At 42.9% G+C, this 18,997-nt stretch overlaps 1 long non-coding RNA gene across 1 annotated transcript; it reads left to right on the top strand.

The window, feature by feature from the left end:
- Nucleotides 1-244: 244 nt before the first annotated feature.
- On the top strand, nt 245-18,608 carry LOC118718413. The gene is made up of 3 exons (XR_004987799.2): nt 245-859; nt 5,656-5,727; nt 18,477-18,608. It is a non-coding gene; the product is annotated as an uncharacterized LOC118718413 (long non-coding RNA).
- The last annotated feature ends 389 nt before the right edge of the window (nt 18,609-18,997 follow it).

The raw sequence follows: 18,997 nt of genomic DNA on the forward strand, positions 1-18,997 counted from the left end.
CCCCGATCGCTCTCCGCGCCCTCGGAGCGGCCGCGCTGTCAGGCCGCAGCCGCCGCCGCCAGTACCTCTAGCGGTGGTTTAAGGGGTAACAGGGCGGGGCCACGGCGGGGGCGGGGCCACGGCGGGGGGCGGAGCCTCTGCAGGGGCGGGGGTCACGGTAGGGGCGGGGCCTCGACAGTGGGCGGGGCAGAAAGGACGGGGAGGCGCATGCGTAGTCCTCTGCCTCGCGGGCCGCGCGCGCTCGGGTGTAGGGCGCGTGCACCGGCGTGCGCACCCCCTCCCTCCGGCGCGTGGAAATGGAGGCACAGAGGGCGCGCCCCGCGTTGTGCTGGCGTCCGTCACCGTCAAGTCCGGGGATGGAAATAGCGAAGAGGAGGAGCTTTGAACCCCTCGCCCGGCTGGCCGGGTAGTGCAGCTGTCACCGGGCCCGCCTTAGCGCCGAGCCTAAACCCGAGGCTCCTTCCGAACGGTGCCACAGCCTGCGCCCCCCTCTCCGGACGTGGAGAGGCCAGGAGGGTACCCGCCAGGCCGCCCCGACAGCCGCGCTACCGCTCCGAGCCTCGCGGGGTCACGGCGCCCCACTGAGGGGTTTGGAGATGGAAGCGCCCAAGCTGTGCTCTTTGCCCACTCGGCGCCCACCGTGGCCTCGAACAGACCCTTCGGTCTCTAAGGCACCCACCAGCTCAGGGAGCTCCAAAGAGGGGGCCAGGCCAGCTCCACCCCTTCCCGAGGAGGGTTTGAGACTGACTTCTTGACACTGAGAACTCCCTTCCTCCTTCTGAGGCCAGCAGCTTGCAGGTGGCTGATGCTGGAGAGCTGAGGGCGAGTGTCACAGACCTTTCCCCGGGGTTTTCTCAAGGTTTGTGTGATTTCTCTCTACCCAAACGAAGAATTCCGCGATTCCCCACCATTTCCAAATGTCCGGGTTCTAAGGCATCTTTCAAGACCCAACTCAGACTCGCCTCCTCCACGCTTTCCTTTCTCTCTTTATCACAGCCTGTCTTAATGTCACCTAGGCTTCTCTTATTAAGGGAATTAGATCCACTTAGAGACTAAATCTGCTCAAGTATAATCAAGATCTAAATCCTATCCTTATTATATCCTGCTGCTGCTGCTGCAGCCAGACCAAGCCCTGGGTTGTAATAGATGTGCTGTAAACATGTAAGTGCAATATAGTCACTAATTCTCCCTGCCTAGTGGTTCTCAAAGTATGGTCCCTGGACAGCAGAGCTTGTTTGACCTGCAAATTCACGTGCTCCACCCAGACCTCCTGAAGCAGAAACTGGGAGTTGGGCTCAGGCCCTCTACTTAATACTGATGCACACATAAGTTTGAGACCCACTGCTCTAACTTTAAGAAACATGGAAAGCAATTTTTCTTTTAATTCTCAAGGTCTCTGGTATAATAATGACAATTAATGTATTCTGGCCTGGCCGGTGTGGCTCAATGGTTGAATGTTGACCTCTGAACCAAGAGGTCATGATTCCATTCCCAGTTATTGCACATACCCAGGTTTTGGGCTCCATCCCTGATGGGGGGCCATGCAGGAGGCAGCCAATCAATGATCATTGATTCTCTCTTAACATTGATTTTTCTATCTCTCCCTCTCCTTCTCTGATATCAATGGAAATTTTTTTTGGTGTTGTGTTTTGTTTTGTTTTTTAAAATGTACTCTGTGGAAACTAAGTTTTTTGAGTGCACAGCCTGTCTTTCTTGTATTTGAAACCCTGTATTTCCCACTGTGTGTTGGAATCTCTGCAGAGTTATTTCAGTCTTGAATTCTTGGTATTACCACCACCTTCCTCTATATCACTTACCCCCAAGAAATTCTGACTTACTGGGCTTGGGGTGGGGTCCTGGGAAGTGAGATTTAGAAAAACTATTCACGAAGAACCCATTCCCGCTGTAACTGGTTTGGCTCAGTGGATAGAGCGTTGGCCTGTGGACTGAAGGGTCCCAGGTTCGATTCCGGTCAAGGGTGTGTACCTTGTTTGCAGGCACATCCCCAGTGGGGGGGTGTGCAGGAGGCAGCTGATCAATGTTTCTCTCTCATCCATGTTTATACACTCTCTATCCCTCTCATTTCCTCTCTGTAAAAAAAAAAATCAATAAAATATATCTTTAAAAAAATAAAAGAAAAAAATAAAAAGAACCCATTCCCAACAGATTGCTGAAAACCACGGCCTAGCTGGGTGTTAGTAGGCTATTATAGTAGTGGTCCCAATGAATCATGCCTTATGGTATCCACTCCCTTGTGCAGACCTGTCCCACATTGACTGTGGGCTTCGCCATATGACTTGCTATTAGCCAATTAATTAGTGGGTCATCACCAACCTAATCTGATAAGTGCTTGCTCATTGGGACTTGCTATAATGTGTCTGCTGTAATGTGTTTGCTGTATGATTTATGGATATTTCATTCTGCTATAGAAGATAGGAGAAAATGAAATGTACACACAATTTGCTTATGAGACATGTTACACATAATATAAAAGGATGGAAAAAATGAAAATGCTATTTTTAGATAGAAAGAGGTAGACCTTCATCTCTCCCCAATGAATTGGGGACATGTTTTAAAGCTGCTCAATTTCCTACTCCATGGGCTCATATTTATCTGTCCATAACATACCCATAGGCAACAAGACTGTGACTGCCCACAACCAACATAAAAAGTACGCATACACATGTAATACTAATAAGGCATGAATTGTACTACTTCCAGACTGACAACAATGTCATCCCTAAATCGGCCACCTACTAGTGACACCCATTATAACCTCATTATGGCCTCACGCAGTCTCTGTACTAGATAAACCCCTAGCTACTCAGCCAGCTAATGACCAGACACAGTTATGACCAGACATATGTGTCCTCACATCTCTCTGACAGAAGAGATGCAGGTTGGTTCCTGGCTCCTTTAATCTGCTAAACGCCCCTCACACACTCTTCACTCTGGTCCTTCTGCAGAGAAGGCTGGCCCAGCAGAGAAGGTTAGGACATCTGGACATTGCATAAAACAAAATGTAGGTACTATGGTCCTTCCACTCTGCTTGTACCCTATCTAGGCACATTCATCTACCACATCTCTTTCCTGTTGCTTCACCCTCTGTTCTAAACTGGCTGATAAACTAGCTAACTGTTGCTGCTCTTTGAGTGAATGCGCTAAGCCAGACTTGGATAGCCAGTTCATTTTGCTATTGATTTTGTGGCTCAGAAATTGGGAAGGGCTTGCTTGGCCAGTTTATTGTTTGAGTCTCTTATCAGATGTCAACTGCTGCTGCTGTCATTTGAAGGCTTATTTAGGCTGGACATCCCAGATGGCACCCTCTGTGATTGAAGGTTGATGCTGGCTGGTGGCTGTCTGGAAGCTCAGCTGAAACTGACCCAGAGCCTCCCCAGTCCCTCCAGCATGGCAGACTTTGCACATGGCATCTGGCTTCCCTCAGAGTGAGTGTCTGAAAGGACCAGACTCATGGCCTTTTCAGACTTATCCTAAGAAGTCGTGCTGCATCACTTGCACTTTATTCTACTAGCTGCCAGCAAGCCACAACAGCCGTCTCAGATTCAGAAGAAGGGGGTGTAGAGCCTTCATCTCTCCCCAATGCATTGGGGACATGTTTTAAAGCTGCTCAATTTCCTACTCCAGGGGCTCATATTTATCTGTCCATAAACATACCCACAGGCAACAAGACTGTGACTGCCCACAACCAACATAAAAAGTGTGCGCATGAACACACACCTATATGACTTTTTCAGAGTAATATTTTGTACCTTTTTCCCCTTCCAGGCTTCCCATCATATTTGAGACTGATTGATCAAGCTAAATATAAATAATAGGGCTATGAAATGCCTTCGGTTTGAACTTTAAACTCAGATTTTTAGTGAGGCCTCCGAATCATACATCTATTTTTAAAAAATGATTCTATCGCCCTAACCTTTTTGGCTCAGTGGATAGAGAATCGGCCTGTGAACTGAAGGGTCCCAGGTTCGATTCCGGTCAGGGGCATGTACCTTGGTTTCGGGCATATCCCCAGTGGGGAGTGTGTAGGAGGCAGCTGATTGTTTCTCTCTCATTGATGTTTCTAACTCTCTATTCCTCTCCTTCTCCATTCCTCTCTGTAAAAAATTAATAAAATATATTTTTTTTGGGGGGGGAAAGACTCTGTCTTTGAGCCCAGCAGAAAGGTCAGAAGGATTTTGAATGTTCCTATTTGTTTTGGAAGAAAAATAAGGAGTCCATTCCGACTTTCTGAACACCTTTTCAGAGAAACTTATTAAATCAGCTAGAATGGAACCACCTAGAAGAGGGTAAATTTGAACAACAGCCCCCAAAAAGTACAGGAATTGAACACAGCAAGTACTTCTGAAGGTAGAAATATAATTGAGCTATATAAAAAAAAAAAAAAAAAAAAAAAAAAAGACCTAGGTGAAAAATTTTAAGGGAGCTATTATAAAGCCAAACAAATTTCTTTGTACATCTGAAGCAGCTGGGAGATTGCCACTTCCTTGTCCCAGCAGAAGTCTAGAAGCTTACTAGTGGAGACACTAGATTTGGAGGCAGGAGAAACGCCTGAGGCAGGGGAGGTACACCGAAAACAAGGAGATTGAGGTTGTGCCACATTCTGACTCAAGGATCCCTGGCCACGCTTCTGCTGTGCCCAAAAACACTGGTAACCATACTATTGGGGGATTTCTCTCTGAGCAATTACTAAAAGAGCTCAGCTAGACCACCTACAATGAAGTCTTCGGTTAACTATAGCTCTGTCCCTCACCATTTCCGGACGCTTTTGTTTTCTCACCCTTAAATACAAAGTATCAGCCAAGAGCCCCAAATCACTAGTAAGTTGAAGAAAGCCTTCAAGATGGAAAGACAGAACCAAAATAGCTAGCATTTCTTTAATGGAGGGATCTCTGAGGATATAAGGAGCAAAATAAATGTTTGAAAATGCATAGCATATATATCTGCAAAATAAGAAAAGATACTACATCTATGGAATAATAGGAATTTGCAAAAGAAAGAACATCCAGAAGACAAAAAAAATATTACTTGAAAATTAAAAATATGACTAAGTAAAAAAATGTTCCAAAAGAATCAGTAGATAACATTAAAAAAAAAATTCTTTAAAAGTAGATGGTAGATAATATAACAAATATAAAATAGAAGATAAATGACAAAATTAAAGATTCAGATCAGGAGGTACAAGAGAGTTAAAGAAGCTATAATAGTTTTGAAAATATAAGGGAGAAAATTGTCAAAGAAATGTCCAAAGGAAAGTTCCCAAAGAGAAGGTCATTTGTTCCAGCAGCAAAGTCAGTGGTTCTCAAGGGACATTCAATAAAAAGAATCCCATTTCACAGTGGCTTCAGACATCTCAACAGCAACACTGGAAACCAGAAGACAATGGAGAAACAGCTCTAAAATTCTGAGAACTATTCTATCTAGAATTCTATAGCTAGCAATCTGGTGTGAGGTGAAGTATTAATATAACCTCAGATATTGAAGTCTCAAAATACTTACATTTCATATGTCATATCAGGAAGTAACTGTAAGATGTATTCCATTAAACTAAAGGATTAAACCAGGAAATGGGAAGTCACAGGACAATTAGAGAGTGTCCAGTCCAAATGGGAGCAAGGTGACAGAAGGTTTGGGGAGGTTTTCCCAACTAGAGAACAACTCAATTGAAAGCCAAAGGGACCATTCATAAACTCATTGATGTTCATACAGGTGAGTTTCTCTGAATAGAGAAAATAGAAGATCCAACACAATAAGAACACACACACACAAAAAATGAAGAAACAATAGGCATAATCCTGTTATGTACTCAGAAGAAGCTTCTAAAAAAATTGAAAGAAAGAAAAAAAAGAGTTGAAAGTAATTGCTGCTCTGAACTAACAATTGGAAATAGGGAGACATTGTTGGGAACTGCTTTTTTATTTTATATGCTTTGGAGAACTTTGACTTTTATAACAAAACTAGAGGCCCGGTGCACAAAATTCATGCATGGGTAGAGTCCCTAGCCCTGGCCAACAGTCAGGGCCAATATGTGGGGCAACCAGTGGGGCAATTGGTGAGCCCTGCTGGCACCCACCTTCATCAGCCTGGCATTGCCTGCTTGCTGGCCCCATCCCCTGCCACCACTGCTGGTTGCCTCCCTCTGCAGGGCAACTTAGGGGGCCCCCCTCTGGCACCTGCCTCGGCTGGCCTGGAGTTTGCGGCTGGGGGAAGATCCTGCATTGAGTGTCTGCCCCTGATGGTCAGTGCGTGTCATAGCAACTGGTTATTCCACCAGTTGTTCCACTATTCAGTTGATTTGCATATTAGGCTTTTATTATATAGCATGCAATGTTGATAGAAATAATTTTAAAGTACTCTTTGGATTTGCAATGAGAAAGTCATTTATAATCTTTTGGCATGCAATTTCAGTTAAATGCTGGGAGCAGAGGTCAGATTATAGTGGGTTGAGAAGAGAAGTTAAGAGCAAAATTGGAATCATCACATGTTCTGATTTTAAACTATATTACATAGCTATATAGTAATCAAAATTGGATGGTGCTAGCCTAAAACATTTGAACAGAATAAAGAGCCCAGAAAAAAAAAAAAAAGCCCATGCATGTACAGCCAATGAATGACAAGCATGCTGAGACTACACAATGGGGAAAGGATAGTATTTTCAATAAATGGTGGGAAAACTGGATAACCACATTCAAAAGAATGGAATTAGGCCCTTACCTTATACACCATACACAAAAATCAACTCAAAATTGATTAGAGACTTAAATGTAAGACCTGAATTCATAAAATCCTTAGAAGGAAACTAAGGGGTAAGCTTTTTTACATTGGTCTTAGTAATGATTTTTTGGATTTGACACCAAAACAGGCAACAAAAACAAAAATAAACCATCTGGACTCTATCAAACTAAGGAGCTTCTGCATGGCAAAAGAAACCATCAACAGAATGAAAAAGCAACCTTCAGAATGAGAGAAAGTATATGCAAACTATATGTATGATAAGGGTTAATAACCAAGATATGTAAGGAACTCTTACAGCTCAATAGTGGAAAAACAAATAACTGGATTAAAAATGAACAGAAGGGCCGAAACCGATTTGGCTCAATGGATAGAGCATCGGCTTGGGGACTGAAAGGTCCCGGGTTCGATTTCGGTCAAGGGCATGTACCTTGGTTGTGGGCATATCCCCAGTAGGGGGTGTGCAGGAGGCAGCTGATGGATGACTCTCTCTCATCAATGTTTCTAACTCTCTATCTCTCTCCCTTCCTCTCTGTACAAAATCAATAAAATATATTTAAAAAAAAATACCCAGTCTCCTGGTCAAACACCCGAGGGGACATTGTGTATGTATGTGTGTGTGTGTGTGTGTATATATATATATATATATATATATATATATATATATATATGTAATGAACAGAAGGCCTGAAGAGACATTTTCTCAAAGAAGACATGCAGATGACCAACAGGTGTGTGAAAAGGCACTCAGTGGCACTAATCAACAAGGAAATGCAAATCAAAGCCATACGAAGATATCACCTCATACCTGTTAGGATGGCAAGTACCAAAATGACAAGAGCTAAGAAATATTGACAAGGGTGTGGTTGTACACTGATGGTGGGATGTGAATTGTTATAACCATTATGGAAAATGGTATGGAGATTCCTCAAAAAGTTAAAAAATAAAACTACCGTATTTTTGGCATCTCAAAGAACAATCTGCACTCCAATATTCCCTGCAGCATTATTCACAACTGCAAGATATGGAAATAACCTAAGATGAATGGGAAAAGAAAATGTGATCTATTATTAAAACAAAATAAAATGGAATTTAATCTCTTATTTCATAAATGTGAGCAAAACAATTTATCCCTCCATCACTCCTAGGTTGCTATAAAGTTAAATGCTTAGGTCTGCTGATAAATTTCATAGTAATAGCTAATCAATTAGTATTCACCACACTGAAGACACTGTGCTAAGTACTTTGCATACTTCATCTCTTTTAATCCTCTTAGGCTTCCAAAGTAGCTTTTGTTATCTCCAGCTTATAGATAAGAATAATAAGGATGCTGATTATAGCTCACCATTTTTTAGTGCTTTTCGTGTGCAGGTACTGTGCTATATCTTTAATATAGATTAGCTCTCTTTATTTTCATTAATAACCTTATCAGGTAGGAACTATTTTTAACCCTCAATTTTATAGATGAAAACTAATGAAACAGTGCAGGCAGGTTAGGTGCATTGTCCAAGATTACACAGCTAAGAAATGATGGGCAGGATTCCATCCTCTGGTCTCTGTGACTCCAGGGTTCAAGCTATTTTTTATCTCTGAGGTCCAGCCAAGCTCAGGCAGACATGCTGACCTTAGAGTGAAGAGACAGTGAGTTACTGTGACCTGGTCTTTGTATGAGTTTCAAGGTTTCTCTTCATCTTCAAGGACACCATCTTAGTCCTCACCATATTCTCTGATCTAAACCATAATAGCCTAAATAGTTTCCCTGCTTCTACTACAGCCTCATTCACTTCCATAATCCTTAAAAGCAGACAAAATGGGTATCTTAGAACGTAGTAAATCAGATCATTTTACTGCCGTGCTTAACCCCTTATCCTTCTGTTCCCATGGCTTAGAACAGAATCCTAACTCCTCACTGAGTCCCACTGGACCTTACACGACCTATCTGGACCCCCATTCGCATCTGGTACACACTGCCACACAGACTTAGGATCCTGGGACAGACCTATCTTGATCCTGCCTCAGGGCTTTGGCCCCTGCTGTTCCTTCTATAGTACTCTGCTTGTCAACTTCCCTGTGGCTGTCAAAACCTGGACAGTCAAGACATTTTCTGATCACTCTAGTTAGAGTTACCTCTCTCCCATTTACTCTTACTCCTGTCACTTTGTTTTGCTATTTAGCAATTTTTGTTATGTGAAATAACCTTGCTCATTCATTAATTTGTATACTTTTCTATAATCTATTTCCCCCTAGTAAAAATAAGCTCTATGAGAGTAGAGACCTTATCTATGGGGACCTTAGATATGGTCTCGCTCACTGCTCAATCCCCACTCTTAACATCGTGCTTGGCAGAAGAGATGCTCAATAATTATTACGTTTATAAATACATGTAGGACACACATAATGTGCAGTCTTTTGCCCTTAAGAAGTTGGGCTTACTGTCTATGGGTGGTCCAAGACATACTTGCACAGTCATAAAAGATTCAACAATAATAAAAACTGCTGATTTATACTAATAAAAGCCTAGGTGGTCCTCGTGCCCTTGTGCGTGATGTCATCACAAGATGGCCACCACAAGATGGTTGCACGCACAGCAGAGGTGGAGCCCAGCGGCTGTTCTGTGTGGTAAGAAATGGGGGTCCCCTGGCTCTGTGCAGTGCCGAGGAGGTTGGTCCCGGTGTCTCTGCTGACTCACATGGAGGAGGCAGGTTCTGGCAGAGGAGGTGGGTTGTGGCAGGGAAGGACAGTTGTGAGTGATTGGGCCTGCAGGGAGGGCAGTTAGGCATTATTTGGGCTGGCAGAGTAGCGTTAGGGGGCGATTGGGCTGGCAGGCAGAAGTGGTTAGGGGCACTCAGGCAAGTAGGCAGGCGATCCCAGATTGGGAGAGGGATGTTCGACTTCCTGTTTAGGCCTGATCTCTGTGGTTCCCAGATTGGAGAGGATGCAGGCCAGGCTGAGGGCACCCCCTCCCCCCCCAATGCATAAATTTTGTGTACTGGGCCTCTAGTATAGAAATAAAAAAGTCTTCACCCAGAACAAATTTGATGACCATCCCAAAGTGAGAAACTCCTGGGGAACACATTCTTTCAGGGTACTTGAGATGATAAATAAGGAAAAGTCCCCCACCCCTTTTTTCACACCACTTTCTCCTTTTTCAGTGTTTTCTATTTTATTGGACAGCATTATTATCACACACCTAGCACTCAAGCCAGAAACCTGGAGGACCTTCTTACAATTTCTCCAGATCTACTTCCTCCTGCTCCAAAGCCAAAATAATCCTCACTCAGGTTCACTTTCCATTTCACTGACATTATTTTGATGCAGACAATCATCTCCCACCTAGAATAGAACAGTATCCTAACTGGTCTCCAACTACTGGATCTATTCTCTGCCACCACAATTATTGATAAAGTACAAATATAGGAGTCCTCAAAGAGGAACACAGATACATTAACTTCCTTGTTGTTAAAAGATTAGATTTAATGAACCTAGAGGTCCTATCAATATATATAAAAAGCTAACATGCTAAGTGTCTGACCATCCACTAGATGCTATGACATGCACTGACCACCAAAGGACAGATGCTCAACACAGGAGCTGCTGAGCTGCAGTGACTTGGCAGTGGCAGTTCTCGGGTGACACACCCCGAAACCAGAGAGGAGGGAGCCCAATTCCTCATGGGGCCATGCGATTCCACCTTGGGCCGTGGGTTATGTTGTCACTAGAGCACTGTCGCCCCAAATCTGGTTTACTGCACACTTGTGTTTGTGTTCCACACCCTGTAGGACAGCAACTTTGCAGAATGCCCTCTCGCACTCCGGGGACCCTTGGAGGATGTCTGAGAGCAGGTTTCAACCCAATCCCCACAGTTCAGGCTGAGGGACCCCACCTGCTGGGGGACCCTGCTCACTCAGACCACAGGAGGTTGGCTCCAGGGCGTGTCTGACCTATCTCGCCTAGTCCTGCCCCCTCCTCCGCCCCCCCCCCCCCCCCAGCCACCTTCTAATTAATTTTCTTTCAATGTGCAGGAATCCATGCACCAGGTCCTAGTAAGTTATAAAATTTTGATTCCAGGATTATATGTGAGGCATTTACAATAGTAGATACACAAGCTCACTGACAAGTAATTGGGTTCATGGGACACTGGTGCAGTTGACACCCCAATTTAGTATTAACTTTCCCCAGAGCATTAGCAAGGACTTTGCACTACTTGGTTTTCAGGCTTGATGACAACACATTCCTATTAATAGATTGTCTTGTAGCTTAGGAACAGTTTTTCAAAGAGACTCAAAAGAAGGCTCTATATTCTTCCTCATCAGTACCAGCTTGCAGTGGCAAGGCCGAGCACTGGAATAGAAAGAACTCTGGTTCTTGTCTCTGAATTGGGTCAAGTCCCAGCTCTATTTGCACTATGTATGGCCTTAAATACATCTCCTGCTATCTTTGAGATTTCATTGTTTTTCATATGTATGTAAAACTATAGCAGGTAAATGCTAAAATCTCTTCAAGTTCTGCCCTAGCCCGTATGGCTCAGTTGGTTGAGTGTCACCCCATGCATGGAAGGGTCATTGGTTTGATTCCCAGTTAGGACACCAGGCCAGATTTTGGGTCCAATCCCTGATCGGCAACCTATTGATGTTTCTCTCTTGCATGGATGTTTCTCTCTCTCTCTTCCCCACCCCTACCCTTTCCCTTCCTCTTTCTCTAAAATTAAAACATAATAATATAATAATATGTAAATAAGAAATGAAATCTTTTCAAGTTCTGAAGATTCATGATTCTAAGAAACTGTAAAAGCTTATAAACATTCACATATTATATTATTCCCTGTAAAATTCATACTGCTTTCCTATGTGCTCAACAGAAAATCCAGAAAATCCAGACTTCTTATCCTAGTAGAAATCTCTTGTGTGATCTGGTTCCTACCTGCTTCTCCACCTGCTCTCAACCACTCCCTGTTCTTTGGCTGTCCAGGCATGTTGCTGTACCAGGATGAAGCACATATTATTGCCACTAGCAGGGATATTCTGCCCCTATGTCTTTACATTATTGGCTCCTTTATTATTATTGTTGTTATTACAATTACTAGAGGCCTGGTGCATGAAATTTGTGCATGGGGGGGTGCCCCTCAGCCCAGCCTGCACCTTCTCCAATCTGGGACCCTTTGGGGGGTGTTGGACATCCCTCTCACAATCTGGGACTGCTGGCTCCTCACCACTCATCTTCCTGCCTACCTGATTGCCCCTAATCACTCTGCCTGCCAGCCTGATAGCACCTTAATCGCTTCCCTGCTGGCCTGATTGACACCTAAGTGCTCCCCTGCTGGCATGATAGACCCCAACAGCCTTCACCTGTGGGGCTGAGGGGACTGGGAGATGTTTTGGCTGGATGAGGCAGAGCTGAGGGGACTGGGCGCAGTCATCTTGTGGCTGTGGGCGCTACCATTTTTGTGAGGGTGTGACAGTCAATTAGCATATTTCCTCTTTATTAGATAGTATTATTACTGAATTTATTAGGGTGGCTTAAAAGCCCTTACGATTATGGATTTCTCAATGAATTTCAAGATAATAATCAGTGTATAACATGACATTTTCTATAACTGAGCAGTGTTTTTAAATCTTACTTGTAGCTATTGCTAAAAATATCTCAGACCAGTTGCTTAATGTGACTTTGACCTTGAAATATTTAAATACTGACAGTGTGTTTGGAAACCTCATTCCAGTTTTGACTAGTATTTTCTGAATAGCTTTGGGGAAGTAATTTATTGTTTCTGTTTATAACATTGCTCTCTTCCTTTTTAGTAACCTTTAGAGCATAAGTTCAAATATAATTTATAATAGAGAAGGTGAATAAGACAAGAATAAAGTAATAAGATGTTTTTTCCAGAAAGCATGCACAAAAATATTGTTGTTTTAATTATTAAATTGTATTTAATGAACCCCATATTCCACTAGCGTTTGAAGTAGTCTTTTGTTATTAATTAGGTACCTTTGAAACCATTACCCTTTAGGCATCTATAGGATATTGATTAGGCAAGGGATCCAGGTCTCAAAGGTCAGTGCTTTATAACTCTACTTATCAAATTCCTACTGTTCTATCAATTCCTTGAAGGCAGGGATTATGTATTTCCATTTCTCCCAGTTGTTAATCATGGACATCCTAGACTGCATAAATTTCAGTGGCATATCTTCAAAAATTTAAAAGCAGGTAAGAAAACCCCAAATTACAGATTGGTTAGTTTACAAAGGTTTCGCTTTTCTTTTTAAAAAAAAAATATTTATTGTTTTGTTTTGTTTTTTTACAGAGAAGAAAAGAGAGGGATAGAGAATTATAATAGAAACATTGATAAGGGAGAATCATCAATCAGCTGCCTCTTGCACACCTTCTATTGGTTATGTGCCAGCAACCAAGATACATGCCCTTGACTAGAATCAAACCTGGGACCTTTCAGTCCGCAGGCCGACACTCTATCCACTGAGCCAAACCGGTTTCGGCTCGCTTTTTTTAACATAAAGTATTTGACTTTCTCTGGTTGGCTTATTTTAGTTAGCATAATGCTCCCTAGGTTCACTCACCACTGTTGTAGAAAATGACATGATCTTCTTCTTTTTGTGGCTAAATAACATTCGTGTGTGTGTGTGTGTGTGTGTGTGTGTGTGTGTGTGGCATTTTCTTTATTCCTTCAGTGGTGATGGACACTTGGTTATTTTTATATCTTTACTATTGTGATAATGCTGCAATGAACATGGGAGTGCAGATATCTCTTTGAGATAGTGACTTCATTTCCTTCTATTATATACCCAGAATTGGGATTGCTGGATCATGTGGTAGTTCTTTTTTTTAATTTATTAAGGAGCCTCCATACTGTTTTCCATAATGACTGCATCAATTTAAATTCCCAACAACAATACACATGGGTTCCCTTTTCTTCACATCTGTGCCAGATTTTCTCTCATATCTTTTTTATAATAGACACCCTAACAGTGTGCGGTGTTAGGTTGTGGTTTTGATTTGCATTTCCCTGATAACTAGTAATGGTGAGCATCTTTCATACATCTATTGGCCATTTGGATGTCTTTGTGAAAATGTTTCTTCAGGTCCTTTCCCCCCTTTTTTTATTATTGAGTTGTATGTAAGAATTTATGTTTTGATATAAATATAAAGATATATAGTTTGCAAATATTTTATCTCATTCCATAGGTTGCCTTTTCATTTTCCTGAATGTTTGCTTTGTAGAATCTTTTTAGTTTGTTGTAGTCTCACTTTTGTTGCCTGTGCTCTTAGTGCAGTATCCAAAAGATCATTATGCAACCAATGTCCAGGAGCTTTTCTAGGATTTTTATGGTTTTAAGTCTTATATTTAAGACTTTAATCCATTTGAGTTGATTTTGTGTATGGTATAAGATAAAGGTCCAATTTTATTCTTTTGAATATGGATATCCAGTTCCCCCAATACCACTTATTGAAGGAACTATCTTTTCCCCATTATGTGTTTTTGGTGCGTTTGTTGAGAGTTTGGTGACTGTATGCGTGTAGATTTAAGGTTTTTAAATGCATCCCTGTGAAAAGAAAGAAGAGAGTGTTGGCTAAGTGATAAGGAGAATCATGGTTAACATTGGGTAGTAAAATTGGAGGCTGGTAGACCTTTTCCTACTCTGCAGTTGCTGAGCTAGGTCCCTTGGTCCTTCTAGGCCCCAGCTGCCTTTAACATAAGAAGTAAATATGGAAAGCATTTCCATTAGAAGTTCTGGGCTACAGAATATTGTATGTGCTTCTGTGGCAACCACACTGTCTTGGGCCATGCCTTGCCACCTCCACTTATTTCCCCAGGCTAGCCCAGCAAACCAGTACTGTCCAAACACCTGACCACTCTTCTCTAGGTGCCAGACACTGCAGTTCCTTGTCAGTGGACGATGCAACTGGTAGTGTATTTATTTGTAGGAAGCTTGTAGCTCTCTTCCCTCCCCCAAGATTCATTCTCCTGCTAGGGGCTGTAGAGTGCTGACTCCCCATGTTGTCTGGAATGCAATTCTCCTACCTGACATCAACAGCCTCTTCAAGAAGTTTTGTAAGGTAAATCTCTGGTGCATCAGGTTGTGTCTTTGGATTCCTTCTGAGTTCCCCCTCTCATGGGCTGCGTCCCTCAATGGGCCAGCCTAGCCAAACCTATACCAGTTAGTAGAATGGAGCAGGAGATGCCTACCCAGGGCTGGATCTAGGACAATGCGGCATTAGCATGACCCAGAGAGCTCTAAACTATATATTTGTGTGTTTATAATTTTTTAAAAAAGAGTTACAATACTAATATATTATGTACTTTATTACATATGTATAGATATAGAAATTAAAGATATGAGATATAAAAATGAATCAAAAGAAGAAAGTTTTAGTATTTTCTTTTTGTACCCCTGGGGCCATTTTTGGGGTGCATTGCATCATTTTGAAGACCTCTGAAAACCAATGCTATCAAATTGTGCTTGAAAGCAGTGTGAGGTAGTAGTTAAAAGGTAGACTCAGGAGTCAGCTGGCTTGGATATGAACCCTGGCTCCATCACCTCCTAGCTGGATGACAACCTCAATATCATTTTCTTTAAAACATGAATATGCCCTAGATGGTTTTTCCCAGTGGGTAGAGCATCAGCCTGTGGACTAAAGGGTCCCAGGTTCAATTTCAGTCAAAGGTACATCTCTGGGTTATGGACTCAATCCCCAGTTGGGGGCATGCAGGGGCAGCTGATCAATGATTCTCTCTCATCATTGATGTTTTTATCTCTCTCTCCCTCTCCCCTCCTCTGAAATCAATAATAAAAAAAAAAGTTAAAAAAAAAACTTAAGCTAGAGATTCTCTAAAATAAATAAAAAATGACATGAATAGTAAGAGTGCACATCTCACATGTTCTTAGAAATGTTAATATAAAACATTGAAATAAATGGCATTTATCAATTAACTTGATAAATGTTATTTTCCTCAGTGCCACTGTTAAAAATAATGTAAAATACACACACACACACAAGACAAAACGAAAACACCAGATGGGAGGAAAAGGAAAGAAAAGCCTGGAGGGATGTCCTAAAAAAGATGACCCCCAATCTGACTTCACATTTCCCTGCAATGCATACGAGTTTGCTGGGTGAAGGTCATAGAAATGAATTGGCTTTGCCTTTTCTTAAACTAGTAAAACTTTTTCATAGATGCTGCTCTTTGCTCTTATGTCTCTTTTCTGTCTTCATCTAACTCCTTTCCAGAGTTTCTATATTAACTCCAGGGGCTTTTCTATCTCTTGTCTAGAGCAGCGATTTTTCAACTTTTTTCTTTTAATCTCATGGCACACATACATTAATTACTAAAATTCAGCAGCACATCAAAAATATATATTTTTGCCGATCTGACCAAAAAAAAGGTATAATTTTGAGTCATTTATACTGGATGGCTATTGTTTGTTTGCTGTCATTTTTTAAAATTTTACTTACTGTATTTTCCGGCGTATAAGACAACCCCTAATTTTTACAGTTAAAACATAGGTTTAGGCCTATACTACCCTCCACTTCCGAGGCAACACCAGTTATTTTTTTAATAGACTGCCTCTCTGACTCTGGCCAATCTGAGCAGGCTTTTTACTAGAACACAGTGTACATGTTCTGTACACTGTACACTGAAACACACAAGATGGCCACCCCCATGTAGCCACCACAAGATGGCCACCACAAGATGGCCAGCAAGGGATGGCAGTTGTGGGTGATCAGTCCAGCAGGGGAGGGCCTGCAGGGGAGGGCAATTGTGGGCCACCGGGCCAGCAGGAACAGGCAAAAGTTCTTGGGGCAGGTCCTTCTTGCTTCTTTTGCTCTGCCCTAGTCTTCCTGCTTCGACATGTTCACAGAGCCTAGAACAATAGTCAGTGGCCACCTTGCAACCACAAGGGTGAAAGTGGTTCGGAGGCTGAGAAGAGGCCTGGTTTACTGAAGATTTCCCTGAACGGCTATGCCACCTCTGGATTTTACTAAAAATATATACCTCCCAACCCATTGTTGAGCTGTTGTTTGTTGGAGTTCCTATTACTTGCTGCCAAACACATTCACACGTCTGAATTAGTTTTGTCAGTAAGGGCTGTCTAATAGTGGTGAAAAAAGAAAGGCCAATGGGGAGCAGAAGGCCCCTTAATTTGCCCCGACATTCAAACCCAGTAACTCCTCCAAAGCTTGCACTACTCTGGTGTTGGTAATTGCTGCCATCTAGTGGCAATGCTTTATAACTAAGACACTGGCCAAGAACTGTTTTTCCTGCTGCTCTTTCAGTAGGAATGAAGAGTCACAGGAGAGGTGGTTATACAGTACTAGAGGCCTGGTGCACGAAATTCATGCATGGGGGTGTGGGTCCCTCAGCCCAGCCTGCACCCTCTCCAATCTGGGACACCTCGAGGGATGTCCGACTGCCCATTTAGGCCTGGTGGGATACATACCTCTCACAATCCAGGACTGCTGGCTCCCAACTGCTAGTCTGCCTGCCTGCCGGATTGCCCCTAACTGCTTCTGCCTGCCATCAAGATCACACCCTAACCACTCCCCTGCCAGCCTGATTGACACCTAACTGCTTCCCTGCTGGCCCGATGCCTTTAACTGCCCTCCCCTGCCAGCCTGGTCACCCTTAAATGCTTTCCCCTGCTGGCCTGGTGGCCCACAATTGCCCTCCCCTGCAGGCCTGGGTCCCCCCCCCCCCCCCCCCCCTTAACTGCCTTCTCCTGCTGGATTGATCACCCACAACTGCCATCCCTTGCTGGCCATCTTGTGATGGCCATCTTGTGGTGGCTACATGGGGGTGGCCATCTTGTGTGTTTCAGTAATGGTCAATTTGCATATTACCTTTTTATTATATAGGATTGGAAAATGGTAGCATGATTATATACTGATAGGAATAATCCAGGAGAGGGGGAGAAAGAAAAAATGGAAGCACAGTTCATAGAGGGGATACTAAAAAACTAAAGTTCTGAGAAAATTCTGGGAGATAGTAGAGAATATACCTCAGATGTATTGCAATTAGGTGTGTGGAAGTTGGGAAATTTATTTACCAACTCACATCACTCACTGGTTGTGGGATGCTGGGAGGGCACGAATTCCTCAACATTTCTGGTCACCCTGGGCCTGGGCTAAAGTAATTCTGGTGAGCAGAGAAAGCCACCAGGCAAAGACTCCCAAATGCTTGCAGCTAGAAGCCATTGAGTTGGTATGTACAGGAATGGTAAGCCCCAGGGTATATGGGGCACCAAGAGCGTCTGTCTTGGTCGATGTTTTCTCCATTTCTGAGTTTCTAACATAGAGAAAAAAATGAAAACAAAAACAATTCTGAATGATAATGAATAGGTGTGAAGAGACAAGAAAGTGTTTTAGCCATAGTTTGTGCCTTCCATCCAGACACATCTGAGCTGGGGACTTCAGTTGTTAAAATCTCTTTGGATCTCAGTTACCTAATCTGTAGAATGGTGGGAGGTAAGTAAAAAGGATAGGGCTTCTTTTTGCAATTCTTATTTGCAGTTCTTTTATTGGTAGGATAATTCCCCTTTGTCTTCATTACATATATGAAAGCATTTCAAGTGGTATACATCTGCCATTTAACCAATCCAACGTGTTACGTTCCATCTCTTTTGAGTACTCTTTACTGGTCACGGTTCAAAGCATTGTACACATCTCCAACCACTATAGCAGTCATCTGAGGATGTTAACATTATTCCATTTTACAGGTGAAGATTCTGGTTCCAAGGCGTGACAAGGATTTATCCAAACTTAGATCCTTCTGACTTCCAGACATTCGTTTCTTATACTGCAGGACAGTGAGATGGTGACGTCTGTCTTTGCCAGGAAAAGGAATGAGGAATCTATGTCGGATTTTTCACTAGCAGATAAGGCGGCTGCTGGTGCTGACCTGAGAGATAAGGCGGCTGCTGGTGCTGACCTGAGAGAGCAGCATGAGGCTGTGGGAAGCCTTTCTCCAAAGTCGGCCCATCATTCCAGGCTTTCCCTTTCTGGGTTCCTGGGCAGCGCTGACGGGGGTGCATGAGGGTTCTGGAGGGTACCCACTAATTTAAGGTGACCAGATCGTCCCGCTTTTGGCGGGACAGTCCCGATTTCCAACAGTTTTTCCCGCGTCCCGCGGCATTTTAAAAAAGTCCCGATTTTTGGAAAGATTGGAAATATTCTTTCCAAAAATCGGGACTTTTTTTTAAAAAACGCCGGGGGACACGGGAAAAATTGTTCAAAAGCG

Source organism: Pipistrellus kuhlii, unplaced genomic scaffold (genome assembly GCF_014108245.1).
Source record: "Pipistrellus kuhlii isolate mPipKuh1 unplaced genomic scaffold, mPipKuh1.p scaffold_m20_p_14, whole genome shotgun sequence".
NCBI lineage: Eukaryota > Metazoa > Chordata > Mammalia > Chiroptera > Vespertilionidae > Pipistrellus > Pipistrellus kuhlii.